This window comes from Conger conger, chromosome 19 (genome assembly GCF_963514075.1).
Source record: "Conger conger chromosome 19, fConCon1.1, whole genome shotgun sequence".
In the NCBI taxonomy this organism is placed as follows: Eukaryota; Metazoa; Chordata; class Actinopteri; order Anguilliformes; family Congridae; genus Conger; species Conger conger.
Genome location: NC_083778.1, coordinates 9,622,433 through 9,638,479, shown reverse-complemented (window position 1 = coordinate 9,638,479; position 16,047 = coordinate 9,622,433). Strand labels below are relative to the sequence as shown.

Sequence of the window (16,047 nt, the reverse complement as noted above, 5' to 3'; positions counted from 1 at the left end):
TTTTTTCCCTCGCTCTCCGCTCCACAGCGGTCACAGCCAGAAGTGGCCTCTGGGTGCCGGGCCCACCGCATTCAGCTCAAAGCGTCCCTTCAGTCAAGGGTAAGGTTTCACACCTCCGCGTGTGAGAACTGCCAATTTTAAATGCCATATGCTATTTGCGACGTTAGGAACGGGGTCAGCCGCGCACGTCATCGCACACACACACACACACACACACACACACACACACACACACACACACATACACACACATATACACACATATATACACACAGTCCATTCCAAAGGGGGAAAAAGTGGGCCCTTTAAACAAGAAGGGGGGGGGAGAAAAAAAAGAAAAAAGAAATGAATGATTTGGTAAACGGTAAATGAGACAACCGCTCTCACCTCCTGAGCCAATGAGACAACTGCTCTCACCTCCTGAGCCAATGAGACGACCGCTCTCACCTCCTGAGCCAAAGAGACGACGGCTCTCACCTCCTGAGCCAATGAGACGACCGCTCTCACCTCCTGAGCCAATGAGACGACGGCTCTCACCTCCTGAGCCAATGAGACGACCGCTCTCACCTCCTGAGCCAATGAGACGACCGCTCTCACCTCCTGAGCCAATGAGACGACCGCTCTCACCTCCTGAGCCAAAGAGACGACCGCTCTCACCTCCTGAGCCAAAGAGACGACCGCTCTCCCTTCCTGAGCCAATGAGACGACCGCTCTCACCTCCTGAGCCAATGAGACGACCGCTCTCCCTTCCTGAGCCAATGAGACGACCGCTCTCACCTCCTGAGCCAAAGAGACGACCGCTCTCCCTTCCTGAGCCAATGAGACGACCGCTCTCACCTCCTGAGCCAATGAGACGACCGCTCTCACCTCCTGAGCCAATGAGACGACCGCTCTCCCCTCCTGAGCCAATGAGACGACCGCTCTCCCCTCCTGAGCCAATGAGACGACCGCTCTCCCCTCCTGAGCCAATGAGACGACCTCTCTCACCTCCTGAGCCGACGCCGCCCCCGGGAAGCGCAGCTCGAGTTCGCTGACTTTCGGAGCGTCACCGCCGACGCACAGAAAGGCGCTGGCCTCGGGAGCTCACGGTTCGCGGCGAGACGATCACCCCCGCGTCTCCATCCGTCCGCTCTCAGGCGAGACGACGTCTCGAGGAGGAGGAAGACAAATCTCAAGGCGCTCGCGGAAATCCGGGGTCAAAAGCAGTGAATGAGTCCCCTGTGTGAAGATTCTCACACCTGTGCATCGTGGCCTGGTGGATTTCGGCCCCTTCGGCCCCGCGGCTGGGCGCAGGACGGTGACTCACCCTTCGCGGACGCAAGGCAGACTTCCTCTGAGCTGAAGCAGGACACCGCATAGCTTAAATGAATCTCGCCGTCTGATTAATCATCAGCTGCCATGTAAATAGGAAGGGGTCCTACTCAAAAGGCTGGAGCATTCATTAACAGCTCCCAGTGGCAGGGAACAGTCAGAAACAGAAACAAATGTATTCAAACAATAACGTGACAAGACGTGCTGTTTTTATCTCCCCCGGTGTATTATTTGGGGGCGACATGGCTCAGGAGGTGAGAGCGGTCGTCTGGCAGTCGGAGGGTTTGCCGGTTCGATCCCCCGCCCGGGCTGTGTCGAAGCGTCCCTGAGCAAGACACCTAACCCCTAAATGCTCCTGACGAGCTGGTCGGCGCCTTGCATGGCAGCCAATCGCCGTCGGTGTGTGAGTGTGTGTATGAATGGGTGAATGAGAAGCATCAATTGTACAGCGCTTTGGATAAAGGAGCTATATAAATGCCAACCATTTACCATTATTTGCATGTCTGTCTCTGCGTATATCTCTACTCTCGCCCACCGAATCCTCCCCATGCACCCTCCCTCCCCAGACGCATCGCTCAAAATCAACTCGCTTCAGTTAATCCCGGGTCAGGCGTTTAGAAACCAGACACTCAGGCTTCCACTCATATCATTTAATCAAGACGGCTTCTGAGAGAGAAGAGAGAACAGCACAAAAAAAGCCCCATTGAAATAACACTGATGGGGGAAATTTATTCTTTTTTAACACATTTTCTTCCTCACCAAAAAGCAAACTGCATTAAAAAGCAGCAACATTATGGCAGAGAGAAAGGGAGGGAGGGAGACTAATCTTATTCATTGTAATAGTTTTTTTTTTTATCGTATTTTTATATTTTTTCATAAAGGTATAACAGGTAAGATATTGTTACAAGACCATTGTAAATCCCTTCCTATCATTGAAAAAGGCTCACTGACCCACCCTCTGTCAGTGTTTATAGTCCTTAAATTTGGGTTTCAAAATATACAGTTAACGGGCCAGCATTATTCAAGCTCATTGGTTGAAAATTGGTTCAAATTGCCACAGCCAATGGCGTTTCAACGTCAGCACGTTCACAGAGAAGGGGGAGGGATAAACAGTGTTGGGGTTTGAAGGTGTTTGTTGCTGAAATTCCTCTTGACCGTTAGAAGTCTGAAATTACCTATTGTAACTAAAACTGTCGACACTTATTATTTCTACTTATTTGATCTGAATCAGTAACTCTAATCGTAATTAGTAGTGTACCTTATTGTTCATGTTTCACTTCTTACAGTTTGCTTTGGCGATATGTGTTCACGTATTTCCTGCCAAAAAACACATTAAATTCAAATTTAATTGAGAGAGAGAGCTCTAAATGTGTCCCTAATGCACCAAGCAGAGCACCATTCCCAGAGCAGAGCTAATTACCATGGCCCCAGCGCTCAGGACCCTCTCAGCATTCACCACAACATTAGCCGCTACCTGCTGATTTAACCCACGCATTAGCGCATTAGCCACTACCTGCTGATTTAACCCACACATTAGCGCATTAGCCACTACCTGCTGATTTAACCCACACATTAGCGCATTAGCCGCTACCTGCTGATTTAACCCACACATTAGCGCATTAGCCGCTACCTGCTGATTTAACCCACGCATTAGCGCATTAGCCACTAATTGCTGATTTAATCCACACATTAGCGCATTAGCCACTACCTGCAGGTTTAACCCACACATTAGCGCATTAGCCACAACCTGCGGGTTTAAGCCACACATTAGCGCATTCGCCACTACCTGCTGATTTAACCCACACATTAGCGTATTAGCCACTACCTGCTGATTTAACCCACACATTAGCGCATTAGCCACTAATTGCTGATTTAATCCACACATTAGCGCATTAGCCACTACCTGCAGGTTTAACCCACACATTAGCGCATTAGCCACAACCTGCGGGTTTAAGCCACACATTAGCGCATTCGCCACTACCTGCTGATTTAACCCACACATTAGCGTATTAGCCACTACCTGCTGATTTAACCCACACATTAGCGCATTAGCCACAACCTGCTGATTTAATCCACACATTAGCGCATTAGCCACTACCTGCCAGTTTAACCCACACATTAGCGCATTAGCCACAACTGGGAAATACTATGTGAGCTCACACTTTTGGACTGCATCATCAGAGATTTGAATATAGAGATATTTAGCCTGCCGATTCAGCCTCATAATAAGTCTAATATCTCTTTCAGGGGTGTGTCTCGAATTTTCATTCTGGGAGATGTGGGCTAACAAAGTTTGAGCTAATCGACTGCATGACTTTGTCTTGGCCCCTCTCCATTACTGCCAGAGAGAAATGAGTCTTCACCAGCCAAGTGGCGGAGAGCTCTGAGGGGCAGACGCTGAGGAGGTGGAGGAGGAACAGGAGGTGAGGGAGGAGGAGGTGCACCGCCTTTCACTAACTTTGGTCTTTAACACGTCACCCTGCCTGAAGAATATCACTTTTGTAAAAACGGCTGATTTGGAGAACATTTAAAAGTGCCAGAGCGGGTTTCCTTGTGAACGTGGAATGCTAGGGGCAGCCCTCAGGTGGGAACGACAGCTGGAAACGTGCTCCATCGTTTGATTCGTCTTCCCTGGAAAAGATCGTTCCCAGAGAGGACCGGCCTTTGCCACAGCGGACCGTGCGTGGTCCGAGGCTTCCTCCTGACGAAGGAAACTCACGGTTTAGAGTCGGCTCACCGGAGGACAAGTGCATTTCAGTCCTGAAATTCTCCATTCCAACACATGCTGAACCCAAATGGCTAATTCGGCGATGCTACCCCCTGCGTTAGTGGACATTAAAGGGTCAAAATAAACACCGTTTCAGTGAGGACGGAACGCAGCAGCGTAGTGGCTTAAAGATGCTTAAAGATGCTTTTAAAACCCATTTAGTTTCCTGGCAGCGTTTCAAACTGCCACCTCCATCCTCCTATCAGCACGAGGGCAGGAGAACGCCAAGCCAATACCGCTAATGACGACTCGGCGTACACAAAGTGTTGCCCGCGGCCGCCCTGCCTTCAGTAAACCCAGGCACGAAGCCAGCCAATCGTTAGCGCGCACATTTCCCTCCGTATCTACGTTTGCCCCGGCATCAGGCGAGCGCGGTTATGTTACCATGGCGATTATAAATGAAGTGCGCTCTCAAGATTCTTAAGTGCGCGCGAGAGAACAACTGTCGTATTTCGCTCCGGAGTCCTGCTGAATCCGCCAGACTAGCAGAACGGACGACGCTGGGCAAAGCCCCATTCCGTCAGCCGTTTGAAATTTGCACTTAAATAACGACAGCGATCAATCCAACGGGTAGTCATTCGCAAATACGTCTTTCCGGCATTGCCGGTCAAGTGATATATCACAAACCTGAATCCAAAACATGCAAAGAAGAGACGTACTTCATCCACACGCGTCAAGTGGTACAGACTCCGGAACAGAGGCTGTAATTTCTGAGATTGGTTTTTGCCAAAACTCCGGTGACCCGATTACGATCCTGACCGGCGTTGAGTTATTTACCGGTGCCCGGAGGGCAGTTTGAATCCCTGCCCCAAATACACAGGGCATTACATCAAACATTGAGAGGTAACGCCACAAATAAACCTACTGGCCCAGACACCTGCAGAAGCTGCCCCCTGAAGTTATCGCTGAAGCAATAACCTATATTTCTCAACTTATCTCTGGTGCCAGCGCTATTGCTCGAATCAAAGGTGAGAACATAAAAACATGAAGTATTTTCGGCCTCAATTGCGGTCATTCCTAATAATTGCATTAATACTTTACATCGAGGGTCCTTGAAACAGTCCTCATGAGAATAGAATTTCCCCAAAAAAAGAGTTTGGTTTGGTTTCAGTAAGCAGTGTAATTGGCCTGGAGCAGCTAATCAGGTTGTGAATGAGGTCGTAAATTATTGATGCCCTCGATGCTAAACGTTAATGCCCCGCGCTCGTTTAAAAGTCCGTAAAACGGTGTACGCACCCCTCCGTTAATAAAAACCCAAAATACACCAGCCAGACAGACTAGCGAAAGAGAGGCGATTAAGGTTAAATACCCTGGGATAATTTCTTAGCTTTGTCACTACGATTAAAGAGATAAATCACATTTTAGGAAAATTATTATTATTATTTTTCAATCGACTGCCAATAATTGCTTCCAACCAGCACAGATCTCTCCCACACTTCTTTTTTTATTTTTTTTTCCTGATTTTTCCCTTTTTCTCCCAATTTGGTAGCCAATTGTACCTTGTCTGATTCAATTGGAGGTAGTCGTATTAGATGTACCGCCCGTACCCCGTCCCTCGGCGGCCCGAATGAGAGCGACACGCCTTCTTCAAGCCGTCCCGTCTCATCTCGTGCCCGTTGCCGTGATTCCGAAGCGCCCGAGGTGCTTATTGTGCGGCGATCTAATAACCCTGCCAAGTCCCTCCCTCTGGAGCAGCGAGCCAATTATTGCTGCCCCACGTGAGCCAGCCAAACTTGGCTTTTTGGCAGGACCGAGAATCGAACCCCGGTCCCCGGTGTGCAACTGCAGCAACTGCAACTGCAACCGCAAGTCTGCTGCGTCTTAGCCTGTTGCGCCACCGCGGCTCCCTCTCCCACACTTCTTAGTGCATTACAGACCGGTCGTAAACTGTGGCTGCCGCACTAAAGCCGGCATAAAATCCAAGTAAACAAACCATGAAACGCTGGAAAACACGCCAAAATATTACTGTCTTCGCAGTATAACTCCTTTATTGACCCCCGACAGCTTTACGTTCTTTTTAGATGCCCGTCTGACGTTTTTATTTCGCTAATATACAATTTTGCACCACGACCACCACTTTAGTAAAAACGGGGCGTGGAAAAATTGAGAATTGAACGAGAACTGGTGGTTCATCAGCAGAGTTAAGGTTCACTAAACTTTTGAGTGCATTTAGTCTTTTCCATGCACCGTAACAATCTTACATGACGCTTTTTATTTACTATTTGGGGTGACGTGGCTCAGGCGGTAAGAGCAGTCGTCTGGCAGTCGGAGGGTTGCCGGTTCGATCCCCCGCCTGGGCTGTGTCGAAGTGTCCCTGAGCAAGACACTTAACCCCCGAATGCTCCTGACGAGCTGGTCAGCACCTTGCATGGCAGCCAATCGCCGTTGGTGTGTGAGTGTGTGTATGAATGGGTGAATGAGAAGCATCAATTGTACAGCGCTTTGGATAAAGGCGCTATATAAATGCCAACCATTTACCATTTAGCTGCATGTACTATTCACTGTTCCCATGCCTAGGACTGGACAGGAGCTCTGTACCTAACCCTGGCAATGCTAAGCTGTTCGGTAACATAATGATGAGAACAGGCCGTTAACCCCAACAATGGCTCACTGCACTCCCTGCACTCCCTCCACTCAAGTGCACCTAATGCCCAGTTCACCTGAAAACTAGAGTAACGGTAGACGGTAAATGTCTGCATTTATATTGCGCCTTTATCCAAAGCGCTGTGCAATTGACGCTTCTCATTCACCCGTTCACACACACACTCGCACGCCGACGGCGGTTGCTCAGGGACACTTTGACACACCCGGGGCGGGATTGAAGCGGCAACCCTCCGACTGCCAGATGACTGTTCTTACCTCCTGAGCCAATGTCCATAATATCGAGCACAGTATCAAGCCTGGTTTTCAAAATCCCCAGATTTTCTGCCTCCACTACATGACCTGTGCACTGCCCCTTCAAAATAACCCGATAAAAAAATGAATCCCCTAATCTTTCCCCCCAGTCTCTATCTTTAGACCGGAGTTAATTTTTCACCTTAATCTAGGATTTTAGAATTTGTGTTTGGCTTGGTGCTGTAGTTCCTGAAGTTGTAGTTGTCTTGGTATGGTAGTTACAGACTTGGCCTATCTACCTTGTGTACTAGACTTATGTTCATGGCTTCACAACTGATCCAATGTGAATTGTGCCTTAACCCACGTGTTCTGTTGTTTGTTCTATGACCTTGATATGCAGTATGTCGCTTTGGATAAAAGCATCTGCTAAATAAAATGTAATTTAATGTAAAACAAACCGGTCAAAATTAAATAGGTTAGCAGTGTGATCTTAGAGGCACTCGCCCTATAATATGAAGGTCACAGGTTTGACTTGGGAAAAGGCACTTAATCTAAACAGTGCCACTGTGCAAAGCAGCCATGTGTCAAACGATACACCTTGATTAAATTTGTTGAAAAGTGAATTCATGATCATAAAATAGGTAATCAAGGCTAATGGCAAGAGCCACACAAAAGCACAGGGGTTCCCCACATGCCACATCAACTGCAGTACAGGAGCAGTGTTTGGTTTCTATGGTTTCACAATAACCAGGTTCCCCCCCCCCCTCCCGCACCTCTCCACGTGGGCGTGGCTTCGGCAGTCACAGGGCACTGATAGGCTGAGCCTGGCTGACCCCTGAAGTGAGTGACATGAGGGTTACTGTGCAAAATCTGCTTTGAGAGGAAGGGCAGTGGGGTTCCGTCCCCAGTGCTGGTTCTCAGATCAGGGACCCGCCCAGCAGCCCTAAATCGAATCCTGATCAGTGAACAGCGCATGACTGACAGGATAACCTGTACAACTCTACTCGCATTCTACGGGCCTAAAGATTCCCAAAAATACAATTTCCACCACTTCACACACACACACACACAGAACACACTCTCTCTCACACACTCACACACACACACACACACACACTCACACACTCACACACTCACACACTCACACACTCACACACTCACACACACAGAACACACTCGCGCACGCATGCACGCACGCACGCACGCACGCACGCACGCACGCACGCACGCACGCACGCACGCACACACACACATACAGATACTTCTTGGGTGGGTGTGCTTGAAGCGAGTGTGCGTGCAGAAAAGAGCACAGAACAGTCCGGTCCCCAGCAGAGGAAACGGGGATGAGGGCCGATTCCGGAAAGATCCACATTAAGCCCTGTCACTCAGACGGCTGCCCTTGGAAACAGGAATTGTGATGAGACTGAGGGTTTCCCAGGAGTGCAGATCAAAAGTACCCCCCCCCCCCCCCCCCCCCACCCTGCATCATACACAGAGGGCCCCCATACACAGATAGTCACAAACAACACACTCCTCTTACTGAATTCACCGCACACTGCGTAATACAACACAAACCACATCCTGATTTTACACTACACATGGTAATACAACACACAGTACACACTGAATAATTTGCCTTCCAATACCACACAAACTGAATTTACCTTACACTATCCAATACAACACACTACAAACTGAATTTACCTCTTACATTATCCAGTATGACACACTACAAACTGAATTTACCTTACACTATCCAATATGATGCACTACAAACAGAATTAACCTTACACTATCCAATACAACACCACAAACTGAATTTACCTTACACTATCCAATACGACACACAACAAACTCAATTTACCCTGGACTGTCCAATACGACACACCACAAACTCAATTTACCTTATACTTGTCCAATACAGCTGTTATGTCACGTGTGGCAGCTTTATGTCAGCTTTACGGCAAGGGGTCCAGGGGTTACCTTATATACATGATATAAACACGATACATATATGTATATATCGACATAAATGAACAGATGCATGGTGTATATATGAAGGATAATTAGTAATGACACATATTGGTCCTGATGTGCCACTCTGGAGTACTTTAAGACATTTTTTTCCTTGATGTGAAGGGATGAGAAGCCCAAAATGATAAATATTAAAGATAAATATATAAATATAAAATAAGTCAGTGCAGACACAGGAGGTCCTGTTCATGTGTGCTTTGTTTATCTCGGGTTCAGGATTCGCAAGGTTGTGATAAAGTATTAAAGAGAACAGGAAAGATTCTCTCATGCTTCATGGAGTTTCCCATACACACGGTTTTATTTCCGCTCCAGACAAGGGATGGTCTGTGACCGTGGTTCCTAACAAAGCACACCTCATTTTGTTGATTTATGCCTATAGTCCCAATAAGGGGGCAATGGGTATGATGGGAATAGAATCCAGGAACAGTTGGATGTTCTTGAGGTTGGTTACCACGAGTCTACAAATCTTCCTACAGACAGTACGCAGATGTCACTCCATATTCGTCAGACAGCATAGCACATTCAGCTACAACATGGAAAGGTAGTAACCCAAGACGAGGAACGTTATTACTAACATTTTTAATCAGAAGGGCTTTATTGGCTAAAATCATTGCGGTGGGAGGAGCTGGCGTGTGATTGGTCTTGCAGGTGAAGGAGGCGGGCATCCATGAAGCAGCTCTTTTGGGGAATGGAGAGCAGGCCAGGGGGGTCCCAGCACTGAAAGGATAAAGAGAAAACGCACACATTTATGCCAAAATCACCAGGTCAAACTCAAGTGTTTCCAAACCTAGAAATGGCAATGACTATAAAGTGCATGCAGCCACATGCACTATACAGATGTTTTTATATCGCGCGAAACACCAGCAGACATGACAACCCATTTAATTTACCCCCCCCACACTCATTGCCTTATGACAGACATTCCGTTTTCAGTTACTCCCTTGAAGTTGTGTGTGGACCGCTTTGACGCCAACTTGAATTTTGAAAAATATATACGCCATTTTGAAACTGGCGTATATATCAGAAGAAAGGAACGTGAGTGAACATCAAATGATAGCATACATACACAATGTGCTGCCGCGTGGAACATTCGATTTCATACCGATTTCATACAGCCGGGGCATACGCTTTGAACAAACAAAGCAATAAAACATGAGTGTTTTATATGCAAAGTGAAAATGGTGAGTACCCACCTGAGCTGGGTGTCCAGGGGTGCAAGTCCAGGCCCCAGCCATCCGACTGAGGGCGAGCCGGGTTTAGCTCTGCACTGCCTTCACAAAACCCTCCCACCATGGTAAATGGCAAATGGTAAATGGTTGGCATTCATATCGCGCCTTTATCCAAAGCGCTGTACAATTGATGCTTCTCATTCACCCATTCATACACACACTCACACACCGACGGCGATTGGCTGCCGTGCGAGGCGCCGACCAGCTCGTCAGGAGCATTCGGGGGTTTGGCGTCTTGCTCAGGGACACTTCGACACAGCCCGGGCGGGGGATCGAACCGGCGACCCTCCGACTGCCAGACGACTGCTCTTACTGCCTGAGCCACGTCGCCCCCACGTCCAGGCCCCACCAGACGCGAGGTTGTAAATCCACAAAATGGCCGAACTTCTGCGCTTTCTAAGACGCACGATGCAGCACTGCGCGTAATGCAGGGGAAAGCATTGGTTGCGCATTGGGAGGCGAGATGGTTTCATTCGCGTCGCGCTTTTCATCTCACACAATGCACTTTACAGTGATGAGGGGGAAACTCGCCTCAACCACCACCAATGGCGGCCATTTTGTGCCAGGGGAAACTCGCCTCAACCACCACCAATGGCGGCCATTTTGTGCCAGAGCGCTCACCACACACCAGCTGAGGTGGAGAGGGCTGAAGGCTATGAACCTGTAGGTCACTTGAACTCACGTTCCTTTCTTCTGATATATAAGCCAGTTTCAAAGACAAGTTGGCGTCAATGCGGTCCACACACAACTTCAAGGGAGTGACTGAAAACGGAATGTCTGTCATAAGGGGGGGGGGGGGATCGCGAAAACAATCAAACAAAATGCAAACTGAGGGCAGAGGAAAAAACGGAAATATGACTTCACAACCACTCGGGCAAGTTTCTGTACCACTCGCAACACACGATGAAGCTGAAGACGACAATATTAGTTCCCACACAGGAGACGGCTGGCTCTCACCTAGCTCTTGGTGATTTCTTTGCCACGATTCCTCACCCAGGAGAAGCCGTCAGTTCCCGCGTAGCGTACCCAGCACGCTGGAGGCTGATAGTAACGCCTCTCCCACACCGCGGAAACCCAGACAACTGATGAGGATCTGGCGGGACGCCGACAGCTTCACTGTAATAACCATTCCCACCTTTAGAAATTGATTTTAAAAAATGAAAATCTCCCGTTGCAAACGTTTTATGCAATACAGTGAAATCAGGAACTTTCATACAAGAGCTGGAGTAATTCCTAGACACGCACAGAGGAAGGAGTGATAATGAGTTGAGCGTATATTGCATTTACACTGCAGTATTTAACACACTATGGTCTCCTGAGTGCTGGCGTGAAGGCAGGTTCCTGTGAGGCACTCGCTCTTTAGTGCCCCCTGGTGACGAGGCAGGCACCGACAGGCTACGGATTGAGATCAGAGAGAGGTGCCAGAGAGAGGTGCCCCCCCCCAACTGCCACATCTGTAACTGATGTTTACTTCAAACTGACATTTCAAGGAGCGAGGATTTCCATTTGCCCAATTCCCCCGTCTTCTCCTCCCTTTCCAGCTTCCTCTCCTTGCCTCCGCAGGTGGAAGGAGGCTAGGAGTGAGGAAAGGACACGAGGAATGGAAGGAGGTGGTGAACTAGGCGATCAGAATGAGCCCACGGCATTACTGGCGGCGGGGAAAATGGTTCAACACAACCCCCACTGGTTTAACATCCTGAAGGATCCGTAATTATATCAACGGGGGGCTGATTAACACCCTTATTAATTAAGGTGGATGAGCACGGCTCACCCACTGAGAGAGCGAGGAGGGCAAAGAGGGGTGGAGAGGGGTGGTGGGTTTAGGGCCGGGGCTGATCTCCGTACGCTTGCCGTGGGGAAAAAGAGAGGCGATTCCTACACAGATCACCCAATATGGACGTAAATACCCTCAAAGGTGCCAGTCCACACTTTTACCTCATGTACATCATTTCATGTCAAATCCAATGTGCTGGAGTTCAGGGCCAAAAGAGCAGGAATTGTACCACTGACCAAATACTTAGACTGCACTGTATGTGTGTGTATACACACACACACACACACACACACACACACACACACACACACACATACACACACACATACACACATACACACATACACACATACACACATACACACACACACACACACACACACACACACACACACACACACACACACACACACATTCTTTAAATCCACTTTTAATCCACTCTTGGGCCACCCGACACCTTGAATAACAAGCGGACCAAACTGCCAGTTTTTCTAATCGCTCACGGTGTGGACACAGAGGGAGGGGCCAGAGAAGCCCTCATGAATAATAGGCTGGAATTGGACCAATGAGAAATGAGTACAGTCATATTTCTCACGTTCTGTCAGTTAGAAACGGGACGAGGTTCTCAGTCACCGTCGTAATGGACAACTGTCAAGAGCTGTTCATGTCTGATAGCCTGCATTATCCCCCCCACCTGCTCCAGAAGACATACTACGAGGAATGGTGATCCATTTCTTCAAGGCATAATTGACTCGGTTAGACACAGTGTATAAAACAGATCTTTCTGGGACAAATACAACCAGGTCAACAAATTACTAATATTAAAATAAAAAAAGTAATCAAATTTCACATGTGAATGTGCGTGCAATGCTTGCTCCAGCGATATGTAAATCAATTCCTTTTAAATTATTCTCGAAAACCTACCGGTTTGTTTTAAGCAGAGTGAATAACATACATATTTATACAGTCAAGCCTTTTTCCCCCAATCACAGGTTCAAGAGAATATGTCTGTAGAGAACCGAGGGAATATATTCATGGACATGAAACAGCGAATGTTTGTGAGCTTCATTTCACATAACTTCCCTAAAACGGAACGGTCCCCATTTTTGAGTCAATGCAAATCAGTGCGTCCCACTCACCGCTCTCCAGGAGTGCTCCTCCTCGGGGTCTGCGCCGCTGCAACACTGCCTCACTGTGGCCGCTTTACGGAACTGCACCCGCGCGCCTCAAATCAGGGGCCCCGAGTCTGCAAGCAAAACACGTAATTTAGACCTCGTGGGCTTTCAGAGTACCTGCCCGCGAGGATGAAAGGGAAAAGGAGAGAGTTTGGTGCTTTTCCGGGAAGCAGGCGGGTGATGACTTCGCTCTGCTCGCTCCAGGGGCGAGCACTCAAACGTCCCCGGCGGCCTTGGCGCTTTCTCACGCCTGCAGGAGCATACGGACCCCGTCTGTATTCCAGAGCCCAGTCCGTTCACGAATTCTGCTTACGTGAGAAATTAATAGGAGGTGAAAGCGTCCCATTCTGCTTGAGCGGGCGAGCCAGCGGGAAACGGACACCTGGACGGCCGAGAGGCCAGGCGCTTTCACTGTGCCAGCCAATCATGTGAACCCAATCATCCTGATTTAATCGCCTGATAATCTCTCCCTCGCCACTTCAGTTGAAGCGCTTTGAGTGTGAGAAGCAGCGTATAACCGCAACTACCAATCCATCCATCTACAGCAGGGATGGGCAACTCCAGTCCTGGAGGGCTGGTGCGCACGCAGGATGTTGCTGCCACCAGTTACCCTGGCTCAATTAGCTAATTAGCCATATGCACAATGACCGATTCACTCGTAAATTAGACCCCAATAAAACGGTATAAGACAAGAACATTTATCAGCTGCTGTTTATATCGCGGATTGTGGCTAAACGTGACAGATCATGTGAATTATTGGGCTAATTAAATAATTAAGAGCAGACGTTTGTCCGAAATACAAAAACAGATACGGCCCGCCTTGCCCATCCATTGAATGGCTTGAATTTAGGAGCTCCCCATTTTGGCCTCATTTGTTAATTATAGAATGTTATATACACATTACCATTACATGTATCAAAGTAAGCGCCACAGTGCAAGCAGCACTTGACTGAAACGTGTGTGTTGGGCTGAAAAAGGACGTGAGGCTTAATCTCAGCCTTGTATCCGGGAAGAGTCGTCTTTCGTGGTTACAACCAGAGGAGAATTTAGACCAGGGACACTCAATCCTATCCAGAGAGGGCCAGTATTGGCGCAGGCTTTTGTTCCAACCAACGACTACTAATCAGGGTGCTTAGCAACACTTGCGGTTGAGGAATAGAATCAGGTGCGTTAATGCTTGGCATTGGCCCTTTCTGGGAAAGATTGAGTGTCCTTGCCTTAGCCAATCAATGACTTCAATTACTCACTTGGGTACTCGTGACTCGATGCCCGCTGAGAACACCAAAGGTGGATACTCCAATTCTGTACAAAAGAAAAATAACAAAAGAACATTTACCAAGGCGAATCCAGACCTCTGTTCTTGGATATTCTTAGATTTATGTGGGTTCTCCTGACTAAGGCCCGATAACAACCGCTGTTTTATAAACTACTCCATAAATGAGGCCATTTACTTTCAACTGTTCGCAAACACGAGCGCAAATAAACCAATACAAAGTTTTCATGTTTTCCCAAAAAAACAGAATAGTTAAACACTGCCATTCAGTCTAACACTGGCTTGGCCCCTCTATTCTATCCAACATTTTCGTGATTATATTTATATTTTTACCATTTTAAAATGTTAAAAATATAAATATAAACGAAATACCTTTTAATCCGATAAAGGAATCAAAGTGCAAACCATGAGTGGAGTCCTTCCCTACCACGCGCACATTCCCACGAGAAAAGGCGGCTAGTCGTTCAACCGAAAGCCACATTAAAACATTTAAAACTCATGGCCCTGCTTTTACTCAAAGCTCTCCTGCAGCCGAAACTTTACTCTGGACGAAATTAGAAAAATTCACGACAAATGTTTGCTAAAACACAATCCTCAGCAAGCCAAAACACCTGATAAGCACAATTGTGGTAGCGAGACATCGCTGGGCCCCAAAGTCCATACAAATAACACCACCTAACGTCAAATTCGTTAATAATTATGTCTTGCCTTTGTCTTTTGTACCTTTTTTTTCTCATTTTCTGCTTCTGTGGCACTGAGCTAATAACTTCGTGAACTCAAAGACCAGACGCCCTTACTTACCTCAGCGTCTCAACGATGATCATAATGAACACTGTCAGCAATTGAACGTCCTCACCCTGCCAAATAAGATATTTCTAACTACTGTGGCAAAAAGTGATTCTGTAATTATCCTATTAACCCTTTGATGCGCAAGCTATGCAAAGATATAGAAAATAAGAGCTCAGTCGGATTACTTTTGACCCATGTTGTGCATTAAAGGGTTAAAAAAATTAAACGCACATTTGAAAGTGTAACCATTCAAAATCTGAGGTTAGTATGCCTTACACGCTTCTATACCACCACCTAGTGGCGCTTTCTACAAAAACGGAAAATGTATTTATCTAACCCGGAGTGGAGCCACCGTGGGGGCAAGTAACTAGGCGTTAATTTAACGAAATTCTGATCATCTTCATGCATAAAATGATGCAATGTTATGCAGCAGGAGTGGCGCTGTTGTCAGGTGTGATCCAAATATTATTATTGTTATTATTTAGTTTCAAAAGTCCTTACTTTCGCATTAGCAGTGTGGCGCATGCATGTTCTCTGCATATTAATACACCAGGACAAGAAAACATAAAATGAGGTGATGTTTTTTAACTGAACTGTCGCAGAAAAGGTGACACTGGAGTTCAGAATAAATTCGTTTATTCCAGCAGTCGCGTGCAGACTCATCTGCCGGGATGTCGGAGGAAAACACGCGGCCCCGGCTGGCTAATGACGACACGCCATTCAGTCAAAGCAATGCGGTGAATCAGTGATGTGTCGACGGACGCCTTGTGAGGTTGCTGCGAGACACTTTTTGTGTCATTCCAGTATATTGCAAGTCAAGAGAGTGACATTTTCAAACACCAGTCACAACCACTGGCAAA

General features: G+C 47.5%; 1 long non-coding RNA gene across 4 annotated transcripts; it reads right to left on the bottom strand.

Annotated features, from left to right (window-relative positions):
- Positions 1-9,511: 9,511 nt before the first annotated feature.
- LOC133119018 (uncharacterized) lies at positions 9,512-15,451 on the bottom strand. Of its 4 annotated transcripts, none has more exons than XR_009706472.1 (5): positions 15,200-15,449; positions 14,373-14,427; positions 13,090-13,196; positions 11,134-11,292; positions 9,512-9,664 (listed from the first exon to the last, which is right to left on the bottom strand). It is a non-coding gene; the product is annotated as an uncharacterized LOC133119018 (long non-coding RNA). The 4 variants fall into 4 exon arrangements; XR_009706475.1 differs by lacking the exon at positions 15,200-15,449 and adding an exon at positions 14,804-14,998; XR_009706473.1 differs by lacking the exon at positions 9,512-9,664 and adding an exon at positions 10,141-10,230 and having other exon boundaries at positions 15,200-15,450.
- Between the last annotated feature and the right edge of the window lie 596 nt (positions 15,452-16,047).